The following is a 9,642-nucleotide window of genomic DNA, read 5'->3' as shown; positions in this document are numbered from 1 at the left end:
ATATATATATATATATATATATATATATATATATATATATACACACATATATATATACATATATATATACACATATATATACACATATATATGTGAATATATACATATATGAATATATATAAACATATATATATATGAATATATATACATGTGTTTGTCATGTACATGAATACATGTATCCACATGCATATATACGCGTGTATATATATATATATATATATATATATAACTCGCATTGTGTTGGTGCTCTTCCGCGCAAGACATAGCGAAACGTATTACTATAAATTTAATTCTAAACTCGGTGCACCACAGCTGTGTGCTGAATATCTCATACGTTCGTTTATTTTGTCATTATTACCACGAAATGTTAACTGGAAAAGAAACCGTTTTCACAGATGCGTTGCAATAGTTTGAAGTACGTCACCATATGAGAATAGAAGAATCTTTTTGAGTTTTATGTTTTCCCTCATAACAACAGCGTTAATTCAAGCAGGATTTTTACTAGAAACACGCAGAGAGACGAAAGTAACGCTTTTAAAAGAGCATTTGTTTTTATTTCTACTTTTCCTTTCGTATTTCTGTGTTTTAGCTATTTCAATACTCTTGGCTCCACTAATAATGAAGCATTTAAAAGTTCAGTGTTTATCAGGTAAATGAGATGAAATGATAACGAATTTCCTTACAACGTATATATTTCTTAACCGAGTGTCCAATTTCCTTTTGGATGCAACTATCTACAGACAACGTTTCAGAATACGAACTGAAAAATTTCGATATTAGTATTTCGTAGTTATATAAAATATTTCCACTTTTTACGTAATCCTGCACATTCTTTCTCAATTTTCAAATTATCCAATTACAACAGAAATCCACTGATGAGCAAAGGAGTGACGCATGGTTTGCACTCTTGCCAAGTTCAAAGAAAGAGGATTCCACTCTGATTTAGTTTTCACATTTGTGTCTCTGATTTGGCCAAATTCAACGCAGAATCTATTTAGACATTTCTGCCCATTCCACGTAAACTTCGAGCACAATTACAAATTTTCAGGTCCTATCTTCATATTTGGCATTGATGGAATAGTTACTTGTCTTTCCTTCCTGTAGGCAGGTATTTTTTAAACGTCGTCATGTATGATGGATGTATTTCGTCGAGCACCTGATATTTTTAATTTTGCTAGCAACGTCCCTCTTGATAGCAGGCGAGGGAAATGCCTGCCGATAAGTCTAACATTTTTCATGTTAGTGTGCTTGAGACAATAGTTGCATATCAGCATGCGGTATTATGAACTCTCTTCATAAATTTTGCCTGTGAAGATCTCGTCCATATTGGACGCATATATTCTGAATCTAAGTAACACAAAACCAATTCCGTTTTTCTGAGTGTTAGACGAGTAGCACTCCACTGGCAAGATGTTAGATTTGTGCTATAGAATTCCCTATGCTAAATTAGGTTCCTAGACTAAGTGTCTCTTAAATGTTAGACCTCAATTTAGCAACATGCTGTTGGGATTGTTGCAGTGTTCAAAGTAGTGTTCTAGACCATGATATATTTAATTTTCAGTTTGATTCCTTAGAGTTTCATTTCTTCATGTAAAATCTGAGACGTGTGTTTTTAGATGATTATAAATAAAACGATTGCCTTTTTAATAATAGCTTACTTACTTTGTTTAAAGCGTCATTTATTGTTATTTTGTTGTCGAAATTTTCATTTATTATGCCCTACATAACATCTTGATAGAGATAAATCGTTTAGTAATCTTTCTTGTAATTATTGTTGTCTGTTTCGTATCTTGCAATTTTGTTTTTGTAATCTTAGAAACAACAACGCCATGTTTCCAGAAAATAAATATTATATCTATCTTGTCAATGAATATTGAAGGATTATCCTAAAAAAACGCATACGTGATGTCATTCATTTGCAGAGAAGCCTTCGACATCTCAGACCTGAAATTACGTGCATGGTTGTAGCAACTGAACAAGCACAATAAATATGGAAGTGTGCTCTTTGGGAAAATCGAAAATTTCATTGTATAAACAGTAGAAAAGCGGAGTTGAAGAGCCACCGATAACGGAGGAAAATAGCCATAATAATTTCAACTTACAAACCTCCTAGTTAGCTTTTGCAGCTCCTGAAGTACCATATTTTTGTTAAATATATGTACATGCAATTTAACAGTAAAATTGATTTATTTCTTTACTAAATGCTTAAGAAACTGGTCAAAATTGTAATACCAACATTATTTACAGCCTATGGGCTCTCTTGCTATTAATGTGGTTCACAAAACTTCGCACGAGATAATGTGCTGGACTATTTTCAAAAACACTTTATACGACTTTGTTTCGGTTAATATTGTTGTCGGAAGTAGGTTCCAAAACATCGGGGGAGATTTATTTCCTACTAAAATAGCATTGAAAAATCGATCCAGATCATTAATAATAAACTCTTTAACTTCATGGCGCTTAGAAAATATTTTTACGTTTCTTCATAACAGTTGAACAGCTTTGTTACTCCACAAACGAAAAATCTTCGGAAAATTTCATTTAGACAAAGTTATTTTCAATTTCATTAACATTTTGGAAAGCTAGTCTGTGGATTTGAAATGATTTTTTTAAGGGCTGAAATTTTATTTTTCCCAAAATTTGTAGTAAACAATTTCCTTCCGCTTACGAATGAGATGCGCAAGACATCTGACATATTAGATGTGAAAAATATGAGTGACATATAGCCATAATTTCTTTCTTTAAGAGTATTAAATTGAAAACGAGATAAAATGGAGCTCTACAGAACTGAATACCGAAACATTTTTGGCAAACTTCTTGGTTTTAAAGAAACAAAAAGTTTTACGATGTGATTTTCAAGAGTTTATCTGGTAACAACCCTAGTGGGTGAGACTAGAAATCATTGCGCAGAGTATGTTAATCGAGAGCTTACGCACCATAGCAAATAACTTAATATTGATTAATTCTGCTTCAATATAAATAGAAAAGTTTCCCTGAAAACTGGACTGAGATGAAGTGATGTTTCAGATATTGTAATTTATTTCTTGGAATATGCTGTGTTTATCCAGTGTTACATACTTATGGGTGGTTCGATTCCGATGGGTGACACTGACCAAATTTTTTTGTTCGCACACTGTGGTCGAATGGTTAAGAACTTCACTCCACGCGCAGAAGGTTCCAGATACTCTTGCCTAAGGTACGGGGTACCATAGGCGAACGTCGTTTTCTATAGCCTCGAATTAACCTCCGATTTGTGAGTGAGTTTGGTGAGTGGGGGACGGAAACTTTATTGAGCCCTGTCAGATAGATTGTACCTTCATTTCAAAGGTGCAACTCCATTATACTGTGTCACATAAGTTCCAACCGAGAATCATATTAAGGTTACTCGTGTCCGTGGAATGTTCAGCGACTTACACACCAATTGAATGAGCCTAGTGATACAGCTGATCAAACTAGTGGAATCTCGTGCGCGGAAATTTTGACTGAGATCCGTTTATTTATTTATTTATTTATTTATTTATTTAGGTGTTTTAGTAGCTGAAAATAATTGGAAAGAAAACGTTTCCAGAATATGGAATAAATATCTGTTCATTATTTTCTAAAATATGATTAACGTAAACTGTGTTATCGAGATTGTCGGAATAAAGGTGACTGTTGAATGGCTGCAGGCTAAAAGATCTGCAATATTTATATTTCTCATTTTTTCTGCTCTTGGTCTTTGCCTTTCATTCTTTTTGCGTCGTTTTATCAACTCGTAAAGATGACGACGAAAGGCTAAAAAGCGTTATCAATGAAGGATCCTCTTTTTTAAAAACATTCTGGATTTGTATTGAAGCGAAAATGAAATAAAATAAAATTAAAATATTTGCTTTCGCATAAACCAGCACCTGCATTACACTGGGATTGGCTTGACCGGCTTGACCAAGCATACAAGCACTTCTAGAATAAACTTAAATTTAGACCTGTTCGATAATTTTGATCGAGTGTTCACGTCAATATTTTATTTGGTCTAAAGGCAGCGAGCTAGTAGAATCGTTAAAAAGCCGAGCAAAATGCCTAGTAGCATTTCGTCCGTCTTTATGTTCCGAATTCAGATTTTGCCGAGGTTGACTTTACCTTTCATTCTTTCGGGGTCGATAAAATAAGTACCAGTTGAGCACTAGAATCAATGTCATCGACTTACCTCTTCCCCGAAATTGTTGGTTTTGTGCCAAAATTGGAAATTAGTATTTTAATTGAACTGTTTAAGTAACATATTTGAAATAACTTCAGTAATGTGAATGCACTCCTCATGAAGCATCGGACGATGAGAGTTTTCTGTCTTTCATGGTTCAAACACTGTCACAAGCCTATTTCCAGCTTAGGCCCATATCTTCTAGGACCTCCTTCACATTTCTCAACCAAATCTCGTCATGTCTGCCTCGCCTCCTACTCTCCTTCTCTGCTTTCCACCATCGAAGGCTTTTTTCATTTGTCTCTTTATTTGGAACAGTCCCTGATACATTTCTCGAAACCTACAATGAAACCGATCGGTTTGATTCCCATCTGAAACTGCCGAAAAAAGCCTTCATTTGATTAATTTCACAGTGGAACCGTATATACCCATCCGTATATTTATATGTTCATAACATACGCTGCATGGATACTTTAATAGTTATATAAAACCACATGCGGAATCAAACAAAATGTCAGATTCCGCACCCCTACGGCATACGAACTTATTGAAACTCTGTAAGTTTCGGTAAGTGCGTATGCCGTTAGGGTGTGGAATCTAACATTTTAGGACTATCTATTTGCTAGTTGGAAAAAGAAAAACAAATTTAACTCAATTTCTTTTTCAACCAAAATAAAGATTAAAGCATAGGAAGAATAAGATTGCTGGGAATTCAAAGAATCTTTTGGAAAATCTTACATTAGTTACGTTTAACTGAGATTCTATCAGGATATTCTATCATTGGTCTGATGCTTCTCATCTTGAATAAATGAAACTTGAATTCAACATTTCTTAGCTACTTGTGTACTTTTCTTTTATAAAAACAAATTGTTGTAGTTTAATCTCAGGTCAGCTATGACTGAAACACCTCTGCATGCAGGAAGTCTGTTGCGCTGCGACGTACAACCTTTACATTGATTGTCTTACTTCTGTATGCCGTATACACAGGACACCGTATTATTGTTGTTGTTGTCGTTATCGTTTAGGCCCAGATTTAATTCTGATTATCAGACCTACAATCAAAGATTTTTCAGCTGTGATCATCTCATCTTCATTTAAGGTATATTATATATAGAAGTACGTCATTTTGGATCCATATATCTCCTGTGATTTGAATGGGACTTTACTGCTATTTCTAACAGGTGAATCAACCACGTATAAACCTTTTCTTTTATTCAAAGTTACAAGTGAAATTACTCTTCTCCTTCTCAAGAACAACTGGAGTGAAAGGGAAGTCAACCGGATTCAACAAGGGAAGGTTGCACCAAACGGAGTTTATTCTTCGCAACACTCACACGACACAACTTATAAATGACAGTAACAATTCCAGTTTAAAAAAGACACATTGAACTTTCTATGAAAAATAGTATATATATGTATAAGAAAATGTTATTGCATATAGTAGCAATTATTTCTATTTCTATGAAGCACAGTAATGTGATGGATAGATAGGTGCATAGTTCATATCGTTTTGCCTTAAGGCAAATCTTCGATTAAAGGCGTTCCAATTTTGACCATCTCATCCTTTGGGTTAAATTATTAAATGTGCCTTTTTTTTAAGATAGCAAGTTGGAATTAGAGGGAAATTGGGTTGTTGTTTTTAGCATATTGATCGAGTGTTTAAAGATTTCTTTGTTGATTTAATTGCTATTTTCAGGAGTGTCACACATACGACCTGCGATAATGTTTCTTCTGGTACCCGGCTGAATTTTATATAAATAAATTTTGCTGCTTTTTAATCTTAAAATATTTTGTAAAGTATATTTCGTTATCATGTGTTCAGTTGGAGCCAGACTAGAGTCAAGATTAACACCGATTTCAGTTCGTTCAATCAGTGAAACTTAGGGAAGCTTTTGTTATCTTAACCAATTAAAAAGGGTTATGAACCCGTATACTAAAAGGCGAAGATTATTTTCACTTCACTCTGTCTATACACGCCGAGCCAAACGTAATATTAAAAAATAAAATTTACTCAAGTGTTCATCTGAAAAAATGCTAGCAATATGAACCACATTGAAAGGTTTTCCATTGCAAGCTTTCTTTCAAGCATTGGTCATCTCAAGAACTGCATACATTCATTTGGACAATTCTTATCTCCGTCCTTGATCTAAGGACTCTTTCTCAATAGAATTCAATATATTTGGGAACAAGTTATTCCCGCACATTACTGCTCACACACTTCACTAACACCTCGTATTATTTACAGTTAGTAAAGGTGTCTGTTCTTCTCATTATCCATTTGCTTTGGCTTAAATAAGGAATTTTAGGAATACGTGTCCCTATCCGGCTTACGAGATCTAATTTATGCGTTAATCTGGTCCGCAAAGCCAAGCAAATTTGACACATCTGAGCTATTTGGTAGCTCAAATTGGCATTTTCGCTAGCAACGGCAACTTTTTGATAGGGTATATTTAGAGTAAGGCACATGGAGAAAATCAATCCACTTCTTAATCACAGTTATTGGAGGCTATCATGCTCCGGTAGTGAGTTATACCTGGGTGGGGAACCAAATTATTTATAATTGGAATGGACGTTTTAATTGCCGAATATCCCGACCGAGACATGCATCATTGTTGATAAGACATGAACTTTGAACACTTCGATCACTCACCATCTCGAACAACCTCAGTTCTCATTGTTAATGTAAACATATATCCAATCAGCATATGAGTCTATGAAATGATAAATGAATGTATGTAAATATATTAATAATTTCGAGATAATCTCCCCCATATCCTGTGGTATTTATATCTGACATCATGTTTGAGCTTTAAGAAATTCCAATCTTGCTCCTGTATATTTAATTACAAGGATGGAAATATTAACCTTTTCTTTGACCTGCTTCTTCTGTACAGGAACCTGTTGCTTTCTAATACTAATTCCAGTCTATTATAGGCAGTAAAAGTATTCATTACTTTGTCATGTTGGTGATATCATTATTGATACCGTAAACAATGAAGAACTCATCTGAAATAATTGTGTGGTGAGGAAAAGACAATATCAGTTGCTGACTAATATTTAAATTTATTTTAATTACTGCAAATACGGGAAACAACTCAGAATATGTTTCGGTTTGATTAGATCTCTGCTAATCATAGACTTCGCCCATTAGCCAAAATAATGAAGTGAGTATCAGTAAGTCAATGCACAATAGTGAATTAGCATATTTTAGAGGTGAAAAATAGTGTCGACTACTGAAGCCTCAAATTTACATGGAGAATTGAAGTAACTTTTCTGTGCTCTATGTATTTTCTTTAAAGACCTTGCTAATATATATTGAGTAAAATTGCTGTAACTGAAAATTTAAAATAGGTCATGGAGTAACTTCGCTAGCAGTTTATGATTAGTCTAACAGCTTCCTTGCTGAGGACGGAACTCGGAACACTTCGTAATTTTTAATTACAAGGTTGACATAGCTCACATGCAATGTATTCTGACATAAAATAAAACTCTGTTGTTGCTAATGTTGCTGCTCCATCACCAGATAAACCTCAATCGAATAAGATCTGTTGCTAAAAGCGTTAAAGCTTTGACCATCCATCTTTCCTCTTACATTCCTTTATTGTTTTTCTGTGGTAGTGCATAAAAGACTACATTATTCAATGTTGCTTCCTTATTTTATTTTTTAGATAAAGTGGTACGATTTTTGAGATTTTGGTTATTTTAAATAAGTCAATCGAAACTGCAAATGAAACTTGTGAAGTAAAATACTGCACAGATTATAAATCCCATGTCCTGGGCCAGAATTTATAGGAACACAGCCAAATGAATGCAACATTTTGCAATTTTCCGTAATGTAAGACTTAATAAGCATGGGGGAGGGCTGATATTAGGTATGATATTTCATTAGAAGGTAGTATAGTTTTCATGCTGTGAAGCAATTGAATGGTATCTCTTCCTGTTAATTTGGGCACGAGAGCTATGCATGTTTTTATTTCCTGAAAAATTTCTGCTCCACATTGCTGTCAGAAGAGTACATCTACTCTCGTTTATTATGGGACTTTTGTTCCATTTCGTAAATGGAACGAATGACAGATTAATTCATGCCAATCTCGCAGTTCACAACTGCAAAGCTTCCACTACGACGCATTTTCTTGATCATCTCTTCCTTTTCTGCCGAGAACACACACGTCTGCATCGTTTGTTGGGATTAGACACCTTCGTAATTTTTCTGTTCACTGGTCCCATTTTGAAGGATATAATCACGTAAATCAATTTAACGCTATCTTGCAGCAGGATCATATAAACACAAGCGATAGTCAGTGCATTCTGGGTAGCTGCACATTGTGGGTGCTCATTGGGGAGCGTTTCTGCGATACAGACAGAATATTCGACTGATCGCCAACTCATGTTATTATAGATCAATCCGAGATAAGCGTGATATAGTTTTTAGTTGAGCGTACCGTGTTATTCCGGATCAGTGATGAATAAATCAGAGATAAACGAGGCTACAGGTATTTTCGTCATTTACAGTGAAATGATGATGTACTTACTAGCTTACGTTGCTCAACTCTGCGGCATTTACGAGCTGGGCGAAAATAACAGAAACTATCAACTCATTGAGAAAGCTTTTTACAGGCTAGCCTCGTCTCACTAGTAAGAACAGCAAAATTTTTGAAATTATATTTTACTGCTTTAAAAAATTCAGGGGCAAGCGACATTTGGATAATGTAGTCTTAGATGGAGTATATCTAAAAAAGAAGACGCGATGGTTACGGCTGATTGTAGTTATTCTCAATCAAAGTAGACTTGGTCCTAAACAACAACAATAGCAATGATAAAAATAAAGTTAGTTTGGACTCATCTGTTCCCCACTAATATATATTTAATGTTTGTACCACTCATATTACCCAGTGTCAAATGTGTGGCAACATAATTCTATTATTTTTAGTTAATTGAAACTCATTCTCTAGAAGAAGAGATAATTGCACATCTGGCGATATGTAAGAGAACTAAAACATTTACTGACAGTTTAAGACTTAGAAATAATAAAACTTAAGGCTGTTACATGCTAAATGTTATTTCAGTTCCCCATCATGGTTTCACTCTTGGAGAAGTGCGATAAATAACAATATCATGGAATTAAGGCATAGATATATAAATATCAACGTAACTAAATCAATTTTTTTAGAGGAACAAAATCATAAAGTTTATTTCTTTTGTAGATGTGAAAACAAAGGAAAAAAAAAGGATTAAAGAAAAAAATATAGAATTCTTTTGCGTTCTTTGAAATATGACTCAAAATGGCTGCAAATTTGAACTTTCATTGGTAAAGAACACATATTCACGTGTTTTATCTGCAATGATTAAACAGCCCGAAAAAAATGGGGCTTAGAGAGTACAATAAGTTTTTCATATATATATACATATATATATATACATATATATATATACATATATATATATACATATATATATATACATATATA

The 9,642-nt window shown here is 34.1% G+C and overlaps 1 protein-coding gene across 1 annotated transcript in view; it reads right to left on the bottom strand.

Moving 5' to 3' along the window:
* The window catches only part of LOC106876201 (netrin-1), a 395,789-nt gene that overhangs the window by 121,391 nt on the left and 264,756 nt on the right, over positions 1-9,642 (bottom strand). The window lies entirely within an intron of this gene.

This window comes from Octopus bimaculoides, chromosome 8, assembly GCF_001194135.2.
Source record: "Octopus bimaculoides isolate UCB-OBI-ISO-001 chromosome 8, ASM119413v2, whole genome shotgun sequence".
NCBI lineage: Eukaryota > Metazoa > Mollusca > Cephalopoda > Octopoda > Octopodidae > Octopus > Octopus bimaculoides.
Note: the sequence above shows the minus strand (reverse complement) of the source record. Positions and strands in the feature narration are given on the sequence as shown.